Source organism: Berghia stephanieae, chromosome 15 (assembly GCF_034508935.2).
Source record: "Berghia stephanieae isolate SIO BIC M18660-M18661 chromosome 15, UCSD_Bste_1.3, whole genome shotgun sequence".
NCBI classification, from domain to species: Eukaryota; Metazoa; Mollusca; class Gastropoda; order Nudibranchia; family Aeolidiidae; genus Berghia; species Berghia stephanieae.
Genome location: NC_088374.1, coordinates 11,604,882 through 11,629,881, shown reverse-complemented (window position 1 = coordinate 11,629,881; position 25,000 = coordinate 11,604,882). Strand labels below are relative to the sequence as shown.

The 25,000-nt window shown below is 36.6% G+C and overlaps 1 protein-coding gene across 1 annotated transcript in view; it reads left to right on the top strand.

The window, feature by feature from the left end:
- Positions 1 to 25,000, top strand: part of LOC144960254 (sodium- and chloride-dependent glycine transporter 1-like) — a 110,949-nt gene that overhangs the window by 701 nt on the left and 85,248 nt on the right. The window lies entirely within an intron of this gene.

Genomic DNA, 25,000 nt, shown 5'->3' with positions numbered 1-25,000 from the left:
TAATTATTGAGCTTTTTTATAGCGCAATATCCACTAAATGTGCTCAAAGCGCTTTACAATTGGTCCCTCACCAACAGCAACACTTAACATGTAGAACGAAACATGACACCTGTTAGGCGATATTTCACTTTTTTTTTCTGACAGAGACAACGCTGTCACCGGCCAGGTACTCATTTTACACCTGAGTACGATGAGAGAATGTGAGTAAAGAGCATTTTCCAAGGACTCAATTGACTATGCGCCGAGCGAGGCTCGATCCCAGGACCTTCCGATCCAAAAGCGAGTGTCATACCACAAGACCACATTACGGCTATGTGGTCTAGTGGTATGACACTCGCTTTCGGATCGGAAGGTCCTGGGTTCGAGCCTCGCGCTCGGCGCATAGTTGAGTCCTTGGAAAAGACTCTTTACTCACATTCTCTCACCGTACTCAGGTGTAAAATGAGTACCTGGCCGTTAACAGCGTTGTCTTTGTCTGAAAAATTGTAATATCGCCTAATAGGCGTTATGTCCCGTCCTACATGTTAAATGTTGCTGTTGACCAGGGACCCCTTGTAAAGCGCTTTGAGCACATTTAGTGGATATTGCGCTATATAAAAGCTCAATTTAATTTAATTATAGCCGCACCAGAGAATGACCCACGTCTTGTCAAAAATAAACTTCAACGAAATCCCAGATATGAGAGTTTTGACAAGATTAGTGTCATTTTAATCGCTCGATTTTTGAAAAAGTAGTTGTTTTTCATTTTGGTTAAAATTGTTTTGATGTACGTCAGTTTGCTAATGCCGATGAGAGACTGATATAGACGGCGTCTCCTCTCGTATCAACGTAAAACGATTGCTCAGTTGGATCAATGACGAGACGTGTGACCGTGACTGTAAGACATTAGACAGATTGCGCATCAGGGCGCTAACGGGGCCGCTTAGAGATAGACGACGATTGGGATTGTTTGGAAGCTTTAACCCTTTGCCCACTAGTCATTATGACATCCGAAATGCTATCGCCTTATACATCTACGCCAGAACAGAAATAGAGGGTGGAGCCAACCATGATATAACATTTTATGGAGCCCTAATTTCGTCATATCAGTTCTGTCCACTGACAGGTGGGTGGATATCGCTTTCCAGAACTTGTGTCCTTATATGAAATTCTGAGTTTTTGACCAATCAACGATTGCTCTTTTGATAGCTCGCTTGTCAAAATGAGTCAGCTCAACTCAACCCTTGATTTATGTAAAGGCATCACAGGCGGTATATGTTGTGTAACTTCAAAGACCACGGTTGACCGAAAGCGATGAATGGAAGCCAGCGACATCTATAGTATATGAAGTCCTAGATGGAAGCCCTACCGTGGCGTGGAGAACGAGGTCTTGTATGTATAGTTACGTCATATCTCAACGCTCGTGAATTCTTAGTACGGCTGGACTCACAATCAAAAACCGAAATCTGTGTTTTAAACTCTTGAATCAATCGAGTTACATCAGTGCGTTCGTCTCATTGAGAAATGAAAAACGATATATAAATCAAGAACATCGACCGGAAAACAAGGAAATTATCATAAAATTATAAAATTTGAGAAAGCTGTTTTCAAAATCAAATCTATTACAAAAAAGGTTATTTCTAGACCGATTTTTATAAGACAAAGATAATTTTTCTCCACTTTTCAAGCTGATTCCAACAATGACGTTTTCAAATTTATCGCGATAAGATTATTTGTCATTATTTTTTTTAAATACCCAATTGACTGCTCAGGAAATGAATACGTAATCCTTGGCGGCTAGCGAGTAGGTGTTAAATTTTGCTTACCCTTCCCACGTAGACGCACACACACACACACACACACACACACACACACACACACACACAGACTTATCGTCGTCTAGCATCCTATCGTTCGGCTCGACGATTAAAAGGGGTTCGTATCGTCGCTAAAATAATTACAAAATACATATATTTAAAATATATTTATAGTAATGTGAATTAAATATTTTAATGCTCTAATATATCAAGAATGATCATTATTATGATTTATTACGGTGTGAATTGAATTAGACCTTTAAAACTGAAGTTTAATCTGACACCCTACTCGCTGTTATCATTCGAGTCTAAGTTGTAATAAGGCAACTTTGGCCAGAAGTGAAAGACATACATTGTGTGTTCAGTCTCTGTGTGTGTGTATGTGTGTGTGTGTGTGTGTGTGTATGTGCGTCTGCGTGGGAAAGGGTAAGCAAAATTTAACACCTACTCGCTAGCCGCCAAGGATTACGTATTCATTTCCTGAGCAGTCAATTGGGTATTTAAAAAAATAATGACAAATAATCTTATCACGATAAATTTGAAAACCTCATTGTTGGAATCAGCTTGAAAAGTGGAGAAAAATTGTCTTTGTCTCATAAAAATCGGTCTAGAAATAACCTTTTTTGTAATATATTTGATTTTGAAAATAGCTTTCTCAAATTTTATAATTTTATGATAATTTCCTTATTTTCCGGTCGATGTTCTTGATTTATATATCGTTTTTCATTTCTCAATGAGACGAACGCACTGATGTAACTCGATTGATTCAAGAGTTTAAAACACAGATTTCGAGTTTTGATTGTGAGTCCAGCCGTACTAAGAATTCACGAGCGTTGAGATATGACGTAACTATACATACAAGACCTCGTTCTCCACGCCACAGTAGGGCTTCCATTCATCGCTTTCGGTCAACCGTGGTCTTTGAAGTTACACAACATATACCGCCTGTGATGCCTTTACATAAATCAAGGGCTGAGCTGACTCATGTTGACAAGCGAGCTATCAAAAGAGCAATCCGTTGATTGGTCAAAAACTCAGGATTTCATATAAGGACATAAGTTCTTGAAAGCGATATCCACCCACCTGTCAGTGGACAGAACTGATATGATGAAATTAGGGATCCATAAAATGTTATATCATGGTAGGCTCCACCCTCTATTTCTATTCTGGCGTAGATGTAGACGGCGATAGCATTTCGGATGTCATAATGACTAGTGGGCAAAGGGTTAAAGCTTCCAAACAATCCCAATCGTCGTCTATCTCTAACGGGACCCGTTGGCGCCCTGTCGCGCAAACTCAGTATTTTAACGTATAAATAACAATAACATAAATAACATAACATTCCCTTATTCATCCCATAGCGGAAATTTGCCTCTAGGGTCTATCCAAGGGAAGACTTGAATAACCCAGGCGTCAGCCGCAATGCAGCGCGGCAAATTGAGCTAGGGCGAGGTGACTTTCGGTTACGAAGCAAAGACCGTACCGCTGAGCCACGCTGCCCATTGATTTGTGGCCTGTCGTCTTAAAACGGTACTACTTCGGGATGATTTAGATGCGTGTAGGTGAAGTATTCACGACAATCCGCCAGTCGGATATAACGTACTAAGCAACCCACAACACTGCGTGTAACCTTGAATGTTATGATTTGGTGACAACGGCTGTCTAAAAATAATAAATGAGCTGAGTGACTTCTATAGAAAACACACGTGGGATGTCAAAAAGCTGGTCCCAATCTCATTGGAAGTGTAAAAACACTCTTCCGGAGGACTGGATACATAGCTCGTGTAATTGATCTTCTTGTTTCAGAGTGATGGCATCTTATTTTCTAGCCTAAATATGTGTCAGTCGAAAGATGAAAATTCAGGAATTGCATTTATTTTTATACAGCAAAACCAAGGATAGATACGTTGACTGATTGACTGATTAATTTATTTAATGTTAGATTAAGTGACCAATTTATAATGATGATAATATTTGGTGCTGAATTGCCTAAAACGTAACGAATTGAAAATGAAATGAATATGTTTATGTTGTGTATATCGCACGCGTGAAAGAAAGAGAGGAAGAGAGAGAGAGAGAGTGAGAGAGAGAGAGAGAGAGAGAGAGAGAGAGAGAGAGAGAGAATAAGTAGGAGTGAAATATCTGTTCAATGTTATAGTTATCATATAACGTTATAACAAGTGTAACTAAATGACAAATTGCCATATTTATGGACAATAAAGATCTATTATTATTATTATTATTATTATTATTATTATTATTATTATTATTATTATTATTATTATTATTACTATATATATATTGGGTTTTTTTTTTGTTTCATTTTCTGAAAAGATGTGCTCCCCAGAGCATTTTAATCTTTATTTGAAGTGAATCGGATGATTTTTCATGAAGTTATGGTCAGATGTATAGGAAAGGTATCCAGCAACTTTTCTTAAATTTCATACTTTTTCAGCTTGACTAGCTGTAAAAAATATTTAGAAGTGAAATTAAGCTTTGATATTTCCCGAAGATGTACAAAAGGGTTGATTTAATCATTTATGACAAGAACTCATTTTTGATAAAAATTGACCTTCTAACTAAACTTGGCAATATCTCAGTTCAAACCTTTTCACCATCCGACTGATTATGTCATTCACTGTAACAAATATGCTGGTCGTCTATGAAGATCATCTATCCTCGCTCTTTGACGTCTGCCAATACATTCTGCTACTCAACTAGTTTTGCCACCTTATGATTATCAATTCAATTCAAAGGTTTATTTTTAGCCAATTGCCAATTTATATAACTCATATTAGAATATAAAATTTCCAGTCAACAAATCAAGTAAGTAAAATCAATAATGAAGCAAAGCAAACAATAATAATAATAATAATAATAATAATAATAATAATAATAATAATAATAATAATAATAATAATAATAATAATAATAATAATAATAATAATATAATAATAATAATAATAATAATAATAATAATAATAATAATTATAATATAATAATAATAATAATAATAATAATAATAATAATAATAATAATAATAATAATAATAATAATAATAATAATAATAATAATAATGTAGGCGGATCATCTAAATATTTAATTAATAGATTAATTGTTTAATAGGATGATTCAATTTGTGACATTTCATTGTAAACATTTATGCTGTAACCAGAGAACAGAAAAACGAAGAAAAAACACAAAACAAAACAACAAAAAACACTTGTGCCAAATTAACTTTTCGTCAGGAATAAAGAATATAAATATATGTGACCCATCCACACCTTCTCAAAACGGTATTGTGTCGGGTTGGGTTCAGATGCGACGTGGACTTAATCGCAGGTCTGAAAACCAGAATGGATAATATGTGTTGGGACATTTATATCCGTCTGGCGGATGTTGTCATTTTACCTAAACGCGTAATAGTATCATTATGATGTTTTCTCATATTATCTGACTGTCTGTCTGAATGGATTTCTGTCGGTCACTCATATAGGGAATGAGATTAGCGGAAGGACGAGAGACGCATGCGCAGAACCAACATGGCGTTCTCTCTCTAATGATTGTTCTGCCGGTGACGTCACAGACTATGGGTTACGTCCAATCAAGGGAGCTACTCTTCCGCTAATCTCATTCCCTATTTCTTGGCGTACTTCAGAGCCATCACGCTATGTGCGTCTATGTAGCTCTAATAATGACTAGGGTTAGAGACGATCTTTTTGGGGGGGATCGTGGATAGCTCATACGGTAGAGTCACGCTCTCCCCGGCCAGGTATCGTACCAGTAAGGTCGCGGGTTCAAACCCCATCACCGCCACGAAATTTGTATTCTCTATTATTGTCTTCTGACACTTTCCTACTCACTTCATCTCTTGTTGTTTTGTGCGTCTATGTAGTCTTGTTTCATCAGGAATAAAGAATATAAATATATATGTGACCCATCCCATCGTCTCAAAACGGTATTATGTCCGGTTGGATCAGATGCGACGTGGACTTAATCGCAGGTCTGAGAACCAGAATGGACAATAGTTTGCGTTGAATTGAAAATATTAATTTCCATTATAACAAAAACAGACCCATAACAATTTGGGTAATCAGACCTGCGAATAGGTGCACGTCGGATTGATGCTAAAACTAAACTTAAAGACGTTAATATGACACTGGGGTTAAGTTTATGTTTTCTTCTTCTTCTTCTTCTTCTTCTCCTTCTTCTTCTTCTTCTTCTTCTTCTTCTTCTTCTTCTTCTTCTTCTTCTTCTTCTTCTTCTTCTTCTTCTTCTTCTTCTTCTTCTTCTTCTTCTTCTTCACATAATGTATTTGTGGCTGAAGATCAACAAGATGCAGGAACGCTATGGTCTTCCCAAGCTCGTGCTGAGACCCATAGATCTTCGACGTTAGCGCCGTCCTCTCGGGCAAATGGCCGCCCTTTGCTTATTGTATTGCTGAACATGTGTGTCTTCCCATCTCTACATTCACACATTGGATTCAATAGTCTGATGTCACGTCGCCCAGCAACGGCGGCCATCGTGGTTCTAAGCAAAGAAAATCGGTACTTTTTATTCTTCATGCTGACTAGAACTTTTCATATGTTTTGTGATCAGAATGTGTAAAAGTCAAAACATGATCAGATTTATGTTTTTTTGCTCCTCTGGATACACTTTTATGCTCGTCGGAGAAATATTTCATAAGGACGTCCGCCATTGTTCCGATAGTTTAGAGCCAGTTACTAAGTTAACATGCGTCATTACGAGGGAAGTGACGTTACGACTGTTGAAGCGTATTATGTCTATTTCTCCAATCATTAATGTTTTGAGCATGTCGTGGTATCGGAGACGATTATATCCGCTAGGAAGTCTGAAAACGGCAACTTGATCTTGTCTTTTGAGATGTTTGATGGGGTCACTATTTATATATTATTCTCGGTGCTTCTTGTAAGTTTATGTTTTATAGAGAAGAATGGATACAGTTTATTTTTATTTTTCTGTCGGGGTTTTTTTTTTTTTTTCAATTAACATAATTATTTTTTAAATCAGATTTTGAGCCATGTTTCTCTTGATTCACTTTTTGGTAGGTATATATTTCACCCCGACATGATACCGGTTGGTGTCGATGGGTCACAAATTTGCCGATATATATATATATATATATATATATATATATATATATATATATATATATATATATATATATATATATATATATATTATATCAAGGACAACTATACTCAAAATAATGTTGGAAGCGCGTAATGTTCACTTTCATTTGTATTCATCAATAACGTATATTGATTGTTATAAAATGTAAACATGTCTGTCGTTCCTTCATATTCGGATTCTGTACGAACATCATATAAGTTTCAATTAACCGAACATTCCATTTTAACAAATTCTTTCAAAATGGATAAGCGGAAAATCATATTTTTGACACTATAATCATATTTAGATTCCAATACTTACTAGTTATCGATTTTAATATAGCTGTAATAAGCGAAATTCTTTCCTATTGTTTTAAAATTCGTGAAATAATATATTTTACTAGGACAAAATGATCCAGAGGTTCATACAAATTTTTGCAGCTGTACATTGTGAACAGTTGAGAAAAAGAAGACAAAGGTGCGCCCCTTATTAAAAATCCAACTATTGTATCCCTTAGTAGATATTTTGGTATTCATCTTTTTCTTGGGATCATCCTACGCAGATTACCTCCCTTTGTTGATATTTTACATCTCCTTTCCCCTTCATCTAATTGTTCACCTTCATCTTCATCATCATTTTACATGTACATTCATTAATCAAGCTTCTAAAGAAATCATCCTGAATCAATCACTATAAGGTCAGTTTTTAGAATATCTAACTACTCATCCTTTCCGTTTCTTGGCTACTCCTATTCACTGCTGATAATAATAATCATTAAATATTTTTTTGGACCCAGAATTCACAATCACTCTCTAGAAAGGTAGATCTTGCCATATAATAATTCCCCTGCTGTTATTTTGGTGTAAATTTTCTATATTTTTTGTTGGCCCCCACTAGCGTTGCCTGAAGATTCCATATGATTGTCCTTTCAGTATAGTTGTCCTTCATATTATATATATATATATATATATATATATATATATATATATATATATATATATATATATATATATATATATATATATGTGTGTGTGTGTGTGTGTGTGTGTGTGTGTGTTAATGATTTAAAGCCGTATTAAAACGAGCTTTTATATAGAGCAATAGCCACTATACGTGTTCAAAGCGCTTTACAAGGGGTCCCCTGGTCAACAGCAACATGCAACATGTAGGACGTGACATGACGCCGGTTAGGCGATATTACAATTTTTTCGGACGGAGACAACGCTGTAAACGGCCATGTACTCATTTTACACCTGAGTACGGTGAGAGAATGTGAGCAAAGAGTATTTTCCAAGGACTCAACTATGCGCCGAGCGAGGATCGAGCCCAGGACCTTCCGATCCGAAAGTGAGTGTCATACCACATGACCACACAGTGAAATATCATTGGAAGTAAGAATTACATTTCATTAATATACTGGTATACGATAGATATCATATATGAGTGTCTTCGTGTGTATGTGTGTGAGTGTGTGCCTTGAGAGAAAGAGAGAGGGAGGGAGAGAGAGAGAGACTTAGATAGATAGAAGGATGGCTAGGAAGAGAGAGAGAGAGAGAGAGAGAGAGAGAGAGAGAGAGAGTGGTGGATACACACACGTACACAGACAGATATACTTAGACAGACGGATAAGCGGATAAGCAGAGAGAGAGAGAGAGAGAGAGAGAGAGAGAGAGAGAGAGAGAGAGAGAGAGAGAGAGACTGATGGATACACACACACACATTCACAGACAGATATACTTAGACAGACGGATAAGCAGAGAGAGAGAGAGAGAGAGAGAGAGAGAGAGAGAGAGAGAGAGAGAGAGAGAGAGAGAGAGAGAGAGAGAGAGAGAGTGAGAGAGAGAGAGAGTTTTGAGCGCGTTTATTGTACTTCCGATTGCGCGCGATAAGAGGAGAGAGGTCAAGGACTGGCCTTACACCCACGACGGCGGGTGAGCAAGTTTAAGCTATGGATCATGTCGTATTCTTGTTGTCATTGTGCTACTGCCCGACTTATTGTGTGAATTGTGCAGCTGTTATTATTGGAAAATTCCATTCACTTAAATCATATCTGTCCGTGTCCCCCTTGTTACACCTATTAATATATAGCTCATATAGATAGTATGCGCTTGGCTAAGAAGCTCATCACATTGCCATCCGGAAGTATAACGGACCAACACACACAAAACTATGTATAACTTGTTGTCTTGTAGTAAGCCACTCGCCTTCGGATCGGAAGGTCCTGGGTTCGAGTCCCGTTTTGAGCGGTGCATAGTTGATTATTCGAAAAACGCTCATTGCTCACACTATCTCACAGTACTCAGGTGTAAAATAAGTACTTTTTTCCGTTAACACCGTTGTCTTTGTCGGAAAAAAATAATCGTCATGTCTCGTGCCGCTGTTGGCTTGGGACCCCTTGTAAAGCGTTGTATAGAGTAGGTTGAGTGGACTTTTTAGTTTTAAGTTTCAAACTGCTCGGAATCAGCCTCGCACATCGCCACAAAGTGATAGATGGATGGATGAATGGATGGGTGGATGGATAGCCTGATGGATGGATGGATGGATGGATAGATGTAAGAATAAGTAGAGGGATGGATAAACAAATGGATGAATGCAGTGGTCAATGGGAGAGCTCGACAGTGTTTTTTTTTTTTGTGCTTTTTATTTTTATTATTATTTTTTTTTTTTTTTTATTACTGACACATTTTAGGTTTGAATAGCTACAAAGGTATGTAAGATTTCATCAAACAGTTTAAAAAAAAATAAATAAAGTTTTGATTGATATACGTTTTAACAAAGTTTAACACTGTGCGCCATTTGGTAACTTAGCTATGACGTCGTCAGTAGAAAATGGTCATTTTGACATACATCGTAATTTACAGTGTGTTTGATTTTAATCATTGCCACATTTCAGGTTGGAATAACTCGAGAACAGCTGCAACAATATCGATTTGGTTTTTAACATAGTCATCCAAATTGATAAAGTATTTTTTGTCTGATATCTTCCTTGTGATCGTGTGTTCGCGCAATCGCCCGATTTAAAGCTCCACGTGACCACCATTGTTTTGAATAACAAGCCGCGATCGTCTCTACAGTTTGTCCCACGTCTTTTGCAGCATGAGTAGGCCTAATGTGACTTGGCGAAGAAGCTCATAACATTGCCATCCGGAAGTATAACGGACCAACACACAAAACTGTGTGTATCCACGAACGTTTATAGTCAGGTTAATACAATTCAGTGAGCATTACTCATAAACGCGGATAGCAAAAAACAAAAACAAAGACCTGAGTGACGTCATCTTCGAACTATCTAGAGATAGTATGCGCTTGGCGAAGAAGCTCATAACATTGCCATAATAAAGGACCATGAACACACAAAACTGTGTGTATCCATGAACGTTTATAGTCGGGTTAATACAATTCAGTGAGCATTACTCATAAACGCGGATGGCAAAAAAGAATAACAAAGACATGTGTGACGTCATCTTCGAACTATCTATAGATAGAATGCGCTTGGCGAAGAAGCTCATAACATTGCCATAATAAAGGACCATGAACACACAAAACTGTGTGTATCCATGAACGTTTATAGTCGGGTTAATACAATTCAGTGAGCATTACTCATAAACGCGGATGGCAAAAAAGAATAACAAAGACATGTGTGACGTCATCTTCGAACTATCTATAGATAGAATGCGCTTGGCCAAGGAGTTCACAACATTGCCATCCGGAAGTATAACGGACCAACACACAAACTCTGTGTAACCATGAACTTTTATAGTCTAGTTAACACAGTTTAGTGAGAACAACTCACAAACGCGGATGGCAAAAACAATAACAAAGGCCTGAGTGACGTCATCTGCATACTATCTATAGATAGATCGAAGTTGACGTCACTCAGGTCTTTATTATTGTTTGTTTTTTGTTTTGTTTTTTGCCATCCGCGTTTATGAGTAATTCTCACTGAACTGTTTTATCCGGACTATAAAAGTTCAAGGTTACACAGAGTTTTGTGTGTTGGTCCGTTATACTTCGGGATGGCAATGTTGTGAATTATTAGCCAAGCGCATACAATTAAACGTTTTGGGGTACACATAGTTTTGTGTGTTGGTAAGTTATATCCGACTGGCAGATGTTTTGAGTATTTTGAATAAGCGCATATCATCAATATGCATAATATGTGTGTTAGGACGTTTTTTTGTTGCAGTGCACACGCCCATGTTGAAAAATCCACCTGTCTCCATGTACTCTTACATCTTATTATCCTCCTCTCTGATTGCATTAAAATGCATACGTCCCATCCATCTATTGATAGTATGCGCTTGGCTAAGAAGCTCATAACATTGCCATCCGGAAGTATAACGGACGAACACACAAAACTATGTGTAACCACGAACTTTTATAGTCTGGTTAATACAGTTCAGTGAGAATAACTCACAAACGCGGATGGCAAAATATAACAACAAAGGCTTGAATGACGTCATCTTCGAACTATCTATAGATAGTTCGAAGTTGACGCCACTCAGGTCTTTGTTATTATTTTGTTTTGTTTTTTCCACCCGTGTTTATGAGTAATTCTCACTAATGATGATGATGAATATCCACTAAACGTTCTCAGATCGCTTTACAAGGGGTCCCTTTCAACCAGCAACATTTAACATTTAGGATGAGACATGGCGCCTGTTAGGCGATATTACAAATTATTTTTTCGGACAGAGACATGGTGTCAGTGTTATGCCAAATTGCCAGGGTTGTAGTCCCGCTTTGAGTATGAGCGGCGCATAGTTGAGTCCTTGGGAAAAAAAAACCCCTATCTACTCACATTCTCTCACCGTACTCAAGTGTAAAAAAGAAATGAGCATATGTCTGTTAATTCAGAAAATTGAATTGAGCAGGCACTTATGTTGATAATAACAAGAAATGAAGTGAGTAGGAAAGTGCCAGAAGACAACAGAGAATAAAAACTTCGCGGTGGCGATGGGGGCTCAAACCCGCGACCTTCCTAGTACGACAACGCCGCCTGGCGAGGAGATCGTGACTCTACCGTATGAGATCGGCGCATAGTTAAATCCTTGGAGAAGGCTCTTTACTCACATTCTCTCATCGTATTCAGGTGTAAAATGAGTACCTGGCCGTAAACAGCGCTGTCTTCCTCTGTCCGTTTTGCATTTTCGATCCTTAAAATTGACCTTTAAATTTGAGCTCTTCATATAGCGCAATATCCACTAAACATGCTCAAAGCGTTTTACAAGGAGTCCCTGGCCAACAGCAACACGTGGCATGTAGGACGTTACATGACGCCTGTTAGGCGATTTTACAATTTTTTTTCGGGCAGAGACAACGCTGTAAACGGACAGGTACTCATTTTACACCTGAGTACGGTGAGATAATACGTGTAAAGAGTCTTTTCCAAGGACTCAACTATGCGCCAAGCGAGGCTCGCTCGAACCCAGGACCTTCCGATTCGGAAGCTAGTGTCAGACCACTAGATGACATAGTCGCACTATCGTTCTTTGAGACGACGAATCAGCTAGGCTCGAACCCAGGACCTTCCGATCCGAAAGCGAGTGTCATACCACTAGACCACATAGCCGCACTATCGTTCTTTGAGACGATGAGTCACAGTCATTTGTAATATGACCCAGTAAGCTCGAGTTATTTGTGATTATTTTATTCGATCCATCGATTTGTTGTTTCAACCATTGGATATCTCAGGTTTTATGATTATGAGTCACCAGACGAGTCACGCGTTAGCCGCTCGCATTTTATTCCTATTTGTAATCAAGCATCAATACTTATATTCTTCACAAGGGTACGCGTTTTACGGTAATCAGAAGGTCTGAGGTTCGATCCCCAGTCAGAGGTAAACTGATTTTTTGGGATCGTTTTTTTTTTCTTTCCTTATATTTTTCTTTCTTGCTTTGTCTGGCACATTTCATACACACTTGTTCAGATTATTTTCCTATTTGTCATAATATTATAACTTGAGCCTTTATTTAGCGTAATATTCACTCAACGTGCTCGAAGTGCTTTATATGGGGTCCCTAGCCAACAGCAACACTTCACATGTAGGACGAGACATGATTTCTTTTTCCGACAGAGAGAACGCTGTTAACGGCCAGGTACTCATATTACACCTGAGTGCTGTGATATAAAGTGAATAAAGAGCCTTTTCCGTGGTCTCGACTATAATAATAATAATAATAATAATAATAATAATAATAATAATAATAATAATAATAATAATAATAATAATAATAATAATAATAAATGGAGATTTGACTGTATAGATTGTATATTACGAATCCACAAGGCCAGGAAAGAAGAATAGATTTGGGCAAGGCTCTATTTATGCTCGTGAGAAGTTAATCATTCGCTTTCTTCAGTGTTAATTGTGCGGCTATGTGGTCTTGTGGTACGACATCGCTTTCGAATCGGAAGGTCCTGGGTTCGAGCCTCGCTAGGGGCATCGTTGAGTCATTGGAAAAGGCTCTTACTCACCTTCTCTCACCGTACTCAGGTGTAAAATGAGTGCCTGGCCGTTAACAGCGTTGTCTCTGTTAGAAAAAAGTTGTAATATCACCTAACAGGCGTCATGTCCCGTCCTACATGTTAAATGTTGCTGTTAGTCAGGGACCTCTTGTAAAGGGCTTTGAGCACATTTAGTGGATATTGCGCTATATAAAGCTCATTTTAAAAAATTACTCATGATGATGATGATAAATGCTGATTTGCACTATATAAATTGTATATTACGAATCCACAAGGCCAGGAAAGAAGAATAGATTTGGGCAAGGCTCTATTTTTGCACACGAGACGTTAATCATTCGCTTTCTTCAGTGTTAATTATGTAAGTGTTAATCGACATTGGAAATAAAATTTATAACTTGGCAGCTTTGTGTATTTCCTCTCCGTTTTCTTTTATCTTAATCTCAGTTCACTCCGTTTGTTTATGCATGCTTTTAATTGTTCTCGAATAAAGGGAAATCGAGCATTTATACAACGCAATATCCACTTAACATGCTTAATACGTTTAACAAAGGGATTCCCAACCAACACTTAAAAAGGTAGGACGAGACATGTCGTCGCCTGTTAGGCGATTTTACAATTTATTTTCCGACAGAGACAACGCTGTTCACGACTAGCTCCTCATTTTACACCCAAGTACGGTGAGATAATGGGAGTTAAGAGCCTTTTCCAAGAATTAAATTATGCGCCCGTTCAGGGCGGGATTTGAACCCCTGACTTTCCGGACCGAAGGCGAGTGTCTTACCACAAGACCACATAGCCGCACTCTTTATTTATTCCTTATCTTAAGCATGCGTAGAGCAAGTGATAAAATACAATGAAATAAAAATAAAACAATAAATGGGCAGGGAGAGAGAGAGAGAGAGAGAGAGAGAGAGAGAGAGAGAGAGAGAGAGAGAGAGGGGGGGGGGGGGGGGGGGGGGGGGGATAATGACTCTTTGTGGGTTTTTTCCCCCTATCGTTAGAGTAGAAGTTGTTTATTTTTTACCATCCAGAATTTATATTTGGCTCGCGGTAATTGAAGAGGTTCAAGGTCACATCACTCTAGCCCTGTCTCCAATACAATCTGGTTTTTGTTTTCTTGGATGATAAATTTAAATGCTATCTGGTTTTTGTTTTCTTGGATGATATTCAATATTCAGATTACATTTACATGTATTACATTAACTTAGTAAAAGGTCGTACTCTGGAAAAACTCGTATTAAAAGAAAAAAGTATTGCCAAAGACTTCCAAATATCGATCGATTAAAATGACCCTCTTGGCAAAAAAAACCCCCAAAACTCTGAAAACTGGGACTTCGGGGTTTTTTTTAATTTTTTTAATTTATTTTTTTTTTTTTTTGTTTCTTGTTGTTTTATTGTTGTTGTTTTTTTTTTGCTGTTGTCTTTTTATTTTTATTTGCTTTCTTTTAAAAAAAAACAAACAAAACATACTCATCACGTCAGTGAGTTTTATGTCGGAAAGAATTTGGTGAATCAAATTAAATTTAAAGTCAAAATAGTAAAAAGTTGAAAAAAATATAGAAATAAAAATTTAAGGTCTAAGACATAAAATTCAGTCCCAGCAATGAAGACAATAGACACATAGATAACCACGCCTCTCGGACAGTCGTCATAATGTAAACAATGACAGTGATTGGTAAACATAGCAAACTACACAGGTGTTAATATCGATGGTATGTGTCTATGTAAAATACTCACTGTTCTACCGCTTGATGAATAAAACCGACATAAAACTTTGTATAAATTTAAACGTTTATAATCTAATCTAGAAAATCGTGTGATAACTAGACACCCACTTAGCGGTATAAAAACAATAACAGTGATCAGAGAAAGGTGGTATTCATTCACTTTATTGTTGATAAACAACCAACTCAGTTTGTCCGAGCACGTGTCACAAATACCATGTCTTGATTGGTCAAAAATCTACTGGTTAATGGCTTCAACTCAAATGTAATGTATTTATGTTGTAATCGTTTACTTTTGTAATTGGCTGAATAGTGGCTTTGAACCCGAAACATTCCGTGTTTGGTATGTTTTTTGTTTTTTTAAATGAAGCTGTTATATTCATTTTTTGTTGATTACCTTTTACAGTTCACAGCTTGTAGCAGCTTGGTATCACTTTAACTCAGATGTTATAACATAAGCCCGAAATATAGTTTGAATCACCAAGATTCACTTGGACTTTATACCGTTTCGAAACGTTGGCTCACATATTATACAAATTCCACTGCTTTTTTTATTTTGTTTTGTTTTAAAAATAAAAATGTGAAGCTGCCTATCATTATTATTATTATTATTATTATTATTATTATTATTATTATTATTATTATTATTATTATTATTATTATTAATTATTATTATTATTATTATTAAATCTTTTTGTTTTGTTTTGTCTATCGATGACCATTTCATGAATGAGAAATACAAAAAACAATGTGGCATTGAATGTAAGCTTCAATTTAATAAACGAAAACAATAATGTGGACATTTCGGGTTCCCCCTTTATCAACAAAACAGGATGAATGAAACACTACAGACGAATGAGATCATGTTATTATCTCATTCGGCTGTAGTATTTCATTCATCTGTTCTCTCTTACTCATTGGTTTAAAGATTCATTGATTATATTATGTATTGATCATGTTGTATCTTTCATATCAAAGGCATTAGTAGGATACAAGCCTACATTAAGCCTTTAACCGTGTTATGTTATGTTATGTTGAATGAAAAGTCATTTTTAAAAAAATGTGTGACTCATATTCCCAAAAACGGTGTTAAGTCAGGGAGAACCAGCGGCCAAATAAATTTAATAAAATTAAAGTTATAACGACTTGAAATGTGAGAATTTAACCCCCCCCCCCCCCCCCCCCCCCTTCCCGATTAACAAAAAAAAAAACAAAAAAACTCAAAAAAAAACTTGCTTTTATATGGTGCAATATCCACTAAATGTGCTCGAAGCGCTTTACAAAGTGTCCATTGCCAACAGCAACACGTAACATAATATAGAATGAGACATGACGCCTGTGAGGCGACATTACATTTTTTTCTTCCTGACAGAGACAACGCTGTGAACGTCCAGGTTCTAGTTTTATACCTGAGTACGGTGAGAGACTGAGAGTAAATAGCATTTTCTAAGGACTCAACTATGCGCCGAGCGAGGCTCGAACCCAGGATCTTCCGATTCGAAAGCGAGTGTCATAGCACAAGACCACATAGCCGTACAATTAGGTTTTTCCCACTTTCAGAAATGTGACCCATCGTCTCAAAACGGAATTATGCCGGGGTGGATTAGATCAAGGTGCATATAACAGCAGGTCTCATAACCGGACGCAGTTATGGGCTCGACTGAACATTGTTCTGGTGGACAAATACTTTACGTCGGTTTCAGGGTATTTCCATTACAACAATGAGCCCATAAGAAAATGGGTATTAGACCTGCGTATAAGTACACGTTGGTTTAGATCAATCAAAAAATGGAATTTATAGTTTTGTTCTCGAGATTTGAGTTAAAATTATAGATAATATGGAGTTGACGTCACTCGGGTCTTTGTTATTGCTTTTTGCCATCCTGGTTTATGAGTAATTCTCACTAAACTGTGTCATCCAGACTACAAGATATGAAGTGAGCAGACTATAAACGTTCAAGGTTACACATAGTTTTGTGTTTTGGTCCGTTAAACTTCCGAATGGCAATGTTGTGAGGTTCTTAGCCAAGTGCATACTATCTATATGCTTTGTCGGAAAGAATATAATGTAACTTTGTAATTGAGAAAAGTGAGTGGAGCAGGAACTTATGTTAATAATAACAAGAAATGAAGTGAGTAATAAGTGCCAGAAGACAATAAGAGAATAAAAAAAAACTTCGCGGTGATAGGAAGTCGAACCCGCGATCTTACTGACGACAACTCCGCCTGACCACTCGACAACTCCGCCTGACCACTCGACAACTCCGCCTGACCACTCGCCACATTTCTACTCACTTCATTTCTTATTATTATAAGCGCTTTGATGTTTCGACGAAAGGCGCTAGAGAAATATACTTGTTATTCTTCTTCTTCTTCTTCTTCTTCTTCTTCTTCTTATTATTATTATTATTATTATTATTATTATTATTATTATTATTATTATTATTATTATTGTTGTTGTTGTTGTTGTTGTTGTTGTTGTTGTTGTTATTATTGTTATTATTATTTTTATTATTATTATTATTATTATTATTATTATTATTATTATTATTATTATTATAATTATTATCATTATAAACTACCCAAAATTAATAGATAAACAAATAAATAAAATAATAGTGATGATAATGAAAATAACAATTATGTCTTTTTGTAAAAAACAGAATTAACTCTAACATTATACATTAATTTCTTGTACTTTAATGCTAAGCAACCCCTTTTGGAATGTGATTCTCTCTGACAGACTACCGTTTTGAGGCGATACGTCACTTCAACAAACATACAAACTGAATTGACGCCTCGTATTATCCCTACTAGGAATTGGAAACATTCGTAGTTTTCAGGGGTAGTAACAACATAGTAGACATTATAACTACCATTAAAAATGACCTAATTGTGTTTAAATACATTAAATTAATGCTTTCAACTCCTTTATATACAAGTAGCTCTCGCAACAAAACTTCGTTTTAAAGAAGTCTATTGAATTAAAGATCATTATATTATTGTCAAAAGGACCCAAAAAATTCATTCGTATTTCTACGAAATTTTTGTAGCAGTAGGCAGGCCTGTATTATTTCTGACATCCAATTATGTTAGCATTTTAAACAACTCGTAATAACTCGTGTACCATTTTGGGACAATGGATCACATGTCACGTGATCGAACATTGATTCGGATCGACGTATACATCTATGCAGGCCTGACATCCGAACCCACTTATGTGCCTAGTTTAACATTGTTGTGATGGACAATAATTTGCGTCATTTTTTTTTGTTTAGACTTCCATTACAAGAATGAGCCCATAAGGAATTGGGTTATCAGACCTGCAAATAAGTGCACGTCGATTCGGATAATTTAACCGGTCAAATGCCGGACTCTGGAAAAAAAACGTATTTTAAAAATTTGGCCAGAAAACTCGTCTTTCAAATATCGATCGATTTAAATGACTCTCATCCTGGCAAAATCTCTCAAACCCGGGACTACGGCGAAGTCTTCCTTAAAGTACCAGCTTTTAGAGTTTTTGTCAAGATGAGGATCATTTAAATCGATCGATATTTAAAGGACGAGTTTTCTGGCCAAATTTTTAAATACATGTCTTTCCAGTTAACTGGTCAAACGGCTATGTGGTTTTGTGGTCTGGCACTCGCTCGACGTATAGTTGAATCCTTGGAAAAGACTCTTTACTCACATCCTCTCACCGTACTCAGGTGTAAAACGAGTACCTGACCGTTAACAGCGTTGTCTCTGTCGGAAAAAAAATTGTAATATCGCCTAACAGGTGTCATGTCCCGTCCAAAATGTTAATTTTTACTATTGGCCAGGGACCCCTTGTAAAGCGCATTGAGCACGCTTAGTAGATAGTTTGCTATATAAATGCTCATTTAAAAAATAAAAAAAAAACCAACAGAAACATACTAAATTGGCAACCCAGACCCATTTTATTATCGTTAAACGTTTCGTAGAATTGAGTTTAACATTTTTTTTATTTCTAGCTAAATAAAGTTAACGTTATGATCCATAATTCGAATTCAGATTATCAATATATTGAATAATGCGATATACCTAGCCCCACATGGTACATGTGCAACCACCCTCCCCTTCCTCCTCTCTCCCACTCAGGGTTGCCAGATTATTTTTCAACAAAATGCCAAGGGAAGACTCAAAAAATGCCAAAACACTCCAAAAAAAATGCCAAAGTCTGTTGACTCCCACCCCCACTAAGAAAACTAGTCACTTTTGATAGACAATTTACTATCATATCCTGGTGGCTTGCATGTTTTCTTTTCTTTTCTTTTTTTTGAATTATACTAAATTTCCTGTTGGGTATTTTTTTACCTACTGACTACTAAGTGGAGTGCTAAACCACTACACCACGGTTGAGAAAAGGTGTCATTTGAAGTATAATATACAAGAAAAGAAAATGCCAAATGAAAATGCCAAATGCCAAATGATTTTTCTAATGCCAAACGGTTTTCAAAAATGCCAGATTTTTGGAATCTGGCATTTAAAATGCCAAACTGGCAACCCTGCTCCCACTTAGCACGCGGCGCACAACACCCACACGCACTCTCACACCACCATTACCACCACCACCACCACCACCGACCCCAATCCCTCCGCTTTGGTGCGATATCAAAAAGGATAGTGACATTTTGTTTATTATCTGTATAGCAGTGGGAGATAAGTGATTTGTAGAAATTTTCCGTGCGAAAATATGCAGTGGCGGTATACATAGTTGGCGCGTAACTCCCCAGGGTGGCCAGATTATTTTTTATAAAAAATGTCAAACAAAACACAGAAAAATATGAAAATGCCAAACCCAATTTTTGATGCCAACGACATGATGTCTATAAAAATTATTTTTTTTTTTAAATCAGAACAAAACAAAACAAAATCATAATAGAACAGATAAATAGATGTATAAGCAACACACACACTCACACACACACACACACACACACACACACACACACACACAAAACGTCAAATGTTAGAAGCTGTAGACTGTATAAAGTAGGGCAAAAATGAATATAACATTTCCGAAAAAGGTCAAAAACAAAACAAAACAAACACGATGTTTTTATTTTTGCTATTGGCTGAAGAAAGGTTTTGAGCCCGAAGCGTTTTCTGTTTGGTATTTTGTTCTTTTTTCAAAGCGGTTACATTCGTTCACACCGAAATGTTTTGGAGTTTGGCATTAAAAATATTAAATTGGCAACACTAGTACTCCCGCGATAAAAGTCTAAAAATAGGGACAGGGTTTAGTGGGCCACTGGCTCAATGGAAAATTTTTCTCACTTTTCCGTAGTCTTGCGTAACCTTGTAACATAATCATAACACTGTGACCTCAAATGACTGAAGCGTTGATAACATTATGTGCGTTGATGCAATTCGATTAGAAATTTAAAAAACCCATATTGAAGCTATGCGTTTAGTTAAAATACTGACAACGTCCACCTACCAGATGTAACGTACCGACACACAAAATTATTAAATGCAAACTTTAATGTTTAAAGTCTGATGGATATGATTAAATTTAGTGAGAACTAAATGGCTGTCTAAAAACAATAACAAAACTGAGTGACGTCAGTTCCGTTCCATCTATAGACAGTGCCGTACTTCGATAAAACATTCATAGTTTAAAATTGTGAGCAGAAAATTCCTCTTCTTTCAAAGATCGATCATTAAAATGACTCTCATTGTTACAACCTTTCGACACTCGAACATTTATATAGGGCAATAGCCACTAAACGTGCTCAAAGCGTTTTACAATAGGTCCCCAGCCAACAGTAACACTTAACATGTACGATACACGGTGCCTGTCAGGTATTACAAGTTTTTTTTTTTTTGTGTTTTTTTTTTCGACAAAGACAACACTGTTCACGACCACCTGAGTACTGTGAGAGAATGTGAGTAAAGATGCTTTTTAAATGACTCAACTACGTGCCGCTCAGAGCGGGATTCGAACCCTAGACCTCCCGATCAGAAGGCGAGTGTCATACCACTAGACCACATAGCCACACTTCCGTGAAGTCTCGGGTTTGAAAGTTTAGGCCAATAGGGTCATTTTAATAGATCGATTTTTGAAGGACGATTATCTGGCCAAAATTTTAAATACGTGTTGTTGCTTTCGTCTTAGTAACACATATTTATTGATTCATTATTCTATTTTCGATAAACAATGAATATGGTTTGTTTATGTATAATTTATTCATGAAATGCTCTATTCATTTCATTTATGATCTGAAAAATTACAGCGACATCTCGTCTTATCTAAACCCGCTATATCTCCAACTTCGAATAGTATCAACGAACAATTTACCTGGAATGGATTCTATCGATATATGAAGTAAACGTTGTTACGTGTGTATACACTTGTAGTACCTTTCCAACTTCTCTATATAAGTAATTAATCATGGCTGTTCTTTGCGCTTGTCAAAGAAACTCACAACATTGCCATAACGGGCCAACACACAATACCTCAACTTCGCTCTATCTATAGATAGTATGCAGATGACGTCACTCAGGCCTTTGTTATTGTTTTTGCCATCCGCGTTTGTGAGTTGTTCTCACTAAACTGTATTAACCAGACTATAAAAGTTCATGGTTACACAGAGTTTGTGTGTTAGTCCGTGATACTTCCGGATGGCAATGTTGTGAACTCCTTGGCCTAGCGCATTCTATCTATAGATAGTTTGCTCTTGCCTAGGAAACTCGTAACTTTGCCATCTGGAAGTATAGATAGTTCGAAGATGACGTCACTCAGGTCTTTGTTATTGTTTTTTGCCATCCGCGTTTATGAGTAATGCTCACTGAACTGTATTAACCTGACTATAAACGTTCATGGATACACACAGTTTTGTGTGTTGGTCCGTTATACTTCCGGATGGCAATGTTATGAGCTTCTTAGCCAAGCGCATACTATCTATAACGGACCAACACACAGAACTATGTAATCTTGAACTTTTATAGGAAGAATGAAGATAGGTCACTCAGGTCTTTGTCATTATTTTTTGCCATCTGCGCATATGAGTAATTCTAACTAGACTGTATTATCCATACTATAAAAGTTCATGGTTACACAGAGTTTTGTGTGTTGGCCCGTTATACTTCCGGGTGGCAATGTTGTGAGTTTCTTAGCAAAGCGCACACTATCTTTTGTCTGGTCAATACAGTTTAGGGAGAATTCCTCACAAACATGGATGGCAAAAAACAATAACAAAGACCTGAGTGACGTCAACTTCGTTCTATCTATACCGCCAATTTTGAGAAGGTGATAAAGATGGCGGTATAACTAGGTTTTACTGTGTCTAGCCATATAGATACGTCTTGTTCTAAGCAGAATTATTTGTTTGTATATTATTTATATCGAGATATTTACATATATTTGTTTGTTCTAAAGAGATTTGTTTGGAATGTTGTTCAAGCAGCATATGCTTGGGTTCTTCTCTTTTAACGTCTTTCTTTGAACGTGCTTAAGGACACGCTTCCAAGGACCTGGGGGTGGCTACTGGATTTTGTAAAGACCGTTTGATAAATCACTGGGTCAATGGAATTTTCCGCGATTTTATTTAAAAGGAATGAACAAAAAATAAATATAACGGCTTTGAAAAAGAACGAAATACCAAAAAAAAAATACGGAGGTTTCGTACCCAAAACCCTTCTTCAGACAATCAATACTTAAAGGAAATTAATTCTTGCGGACAGCCGTGCCAAAATATTATTCTCTGCCTTCTGTCTCTCGATGTTAAGTGATGTATTAATGTCTTTATTGTTAGGAGCCTTATTGTTAATGTTGTTGGTTTTTGTTATTGGCTGAAGAAGTGTTTTAGCCCGAAACGTCCTGTATTTGGTATTATTATTATTATTATTATTATTATTATTATTATTATTATTATTATTATTATTATTATTATTATTATTATTATTATTATTATTATTGTTATTGTTGTTATTATTATTATTATTGTCTTTATTGTTAGGAGCCTTATTGTTAATGTTGTTGGTTTTTGTTATTGGCTGAAGAAGTGTTTTAGCCCGAAACGTCCTGTATTTGGTGGTATTATTATTATTATTATTATTATTATTATTATTATTATTATTATTATTATTATTATTATTATTATTATTATTATTATTATTGTTATTGTTGTTATTATTATTATTATTTTTTTTTTCCCCTAAGCTCAGTTGTTATATTATTCATTTTTGTTCACTACTTTTTTACAGTTACCAGCTTCTAGTCGTTTTGTATCACCACGATTTTACACACTCATTGCGCATCATCGTGCATCATCGCGCAACAAAATGCTTTCAGGTCATTTGGTAGCAGAATTTCCTTTTCGACCAACGACCACAATCAAATCCATTATTAGATCGGGGTGAGCGGTGTGTTGGGTATTGAATAGGTCTGGATCACATGGCTTATTGGGAGCATGGGCTTGAGTAAATGTGATCGTGATAACGATGATGATGACGATGATGATGATGATGATGATGATGATGATAATAATAATAATAATAATGATAATAGTAATAATGATAATAATAATAATAATAATAATAATAATAATAATAATAATAATAATAATAGATCTAATAATAATAACGATAACACCCGGTCCATTCACACAGCCTAAAGCTAATCAATATCAATAATAATGATAGCAATAACTATACGAGTAGTAACAAGATTTTTAAAAAGATAACAACAATCATTACATAAAAAGATAACGGACAGTTCGTTAACCCGTGCAAATGAGTAAACAACCAAACTTTAGGTACGACTTTGACTTTGACGGAATAAGGCTATGCCAAAGTGCACTTATTTTCAAGTCTGATAACCCAATTCATTATGGGCTCATTGCGGTAACGGAAATCTCAACCAAAAAAAAAATAATTAAAAAATGACGCAAAAACTTTTCCATTACAACAATGTTAAATTTAAACTGGGCCCATAATTGGTTCGGGTGTCAGACCTGCATATATGTATGCGTCGGGCTATGCCATTCAAAAGTAGGCCATACCGTCGTTATACGCTTGATATGTAAAAAGTAGTCCTTCAGAGCCATCAAGTCTATGGATTCGGAGTTTAACCCGGTTTCTATAGCGTGAAACGGACAATAACTATCTATCGCAAAGTACTTTCCAGATCTAATAGACCTAGCTACCCAATCACTGCTGATGGACAAGAAGTCAGATAAAATCTCGGTCGATCTCGTTCCATTTGCTTGTAAAGCGAGTGCTCTACCAATTGAAGTATTGTGACCCAAAACGCTTGGTACCCGGCTCTATTGTTTAGTGGTATGGCACTCGCTCTAGGGATGGAGGGTCCAGGGTTCCAGTCCAGCTCTGAGCGGCGCATAGTTGAGTCCTTGGAAATAAGCTCTTTATCTCGTCGTACTCAAGTGTAAAATGGTACCTTCTTGTCAACAGCATTGTGTTGTTTAACAGGCGTCATGTCTCGTCCTGAGATATTATGGAGCAGGCACTGGTGTGAAATAAAGATATGAAAAAATGTGTATGAAACAGTGCCATTTGACGTTAAACACAGTTTTCTGTGTTGGTTTTATTCTAGATAGTATGCGCTTGGCTAAGCAGCTCACAACATTGCCATCCGGAAGTATAACGGACCAACACAAAAACTTTGTGTAACCTTGAACGTTTATAGTCTGGTTTATACAGTTTAGTGAGAATTGCTCATAAACGCGGATGGCAAAACAACAATAACAATGACCAGAGTGACGTCATCTTCATTCTCTCTATTGATCAAGCGGTGGATCAGTAGGTATTTTACTTACACAAATACCATCTATGGTAATGCTATGTTTATCAGTCACTACCCATTGTTTACATTATGACGACTGTCCGAGGGGC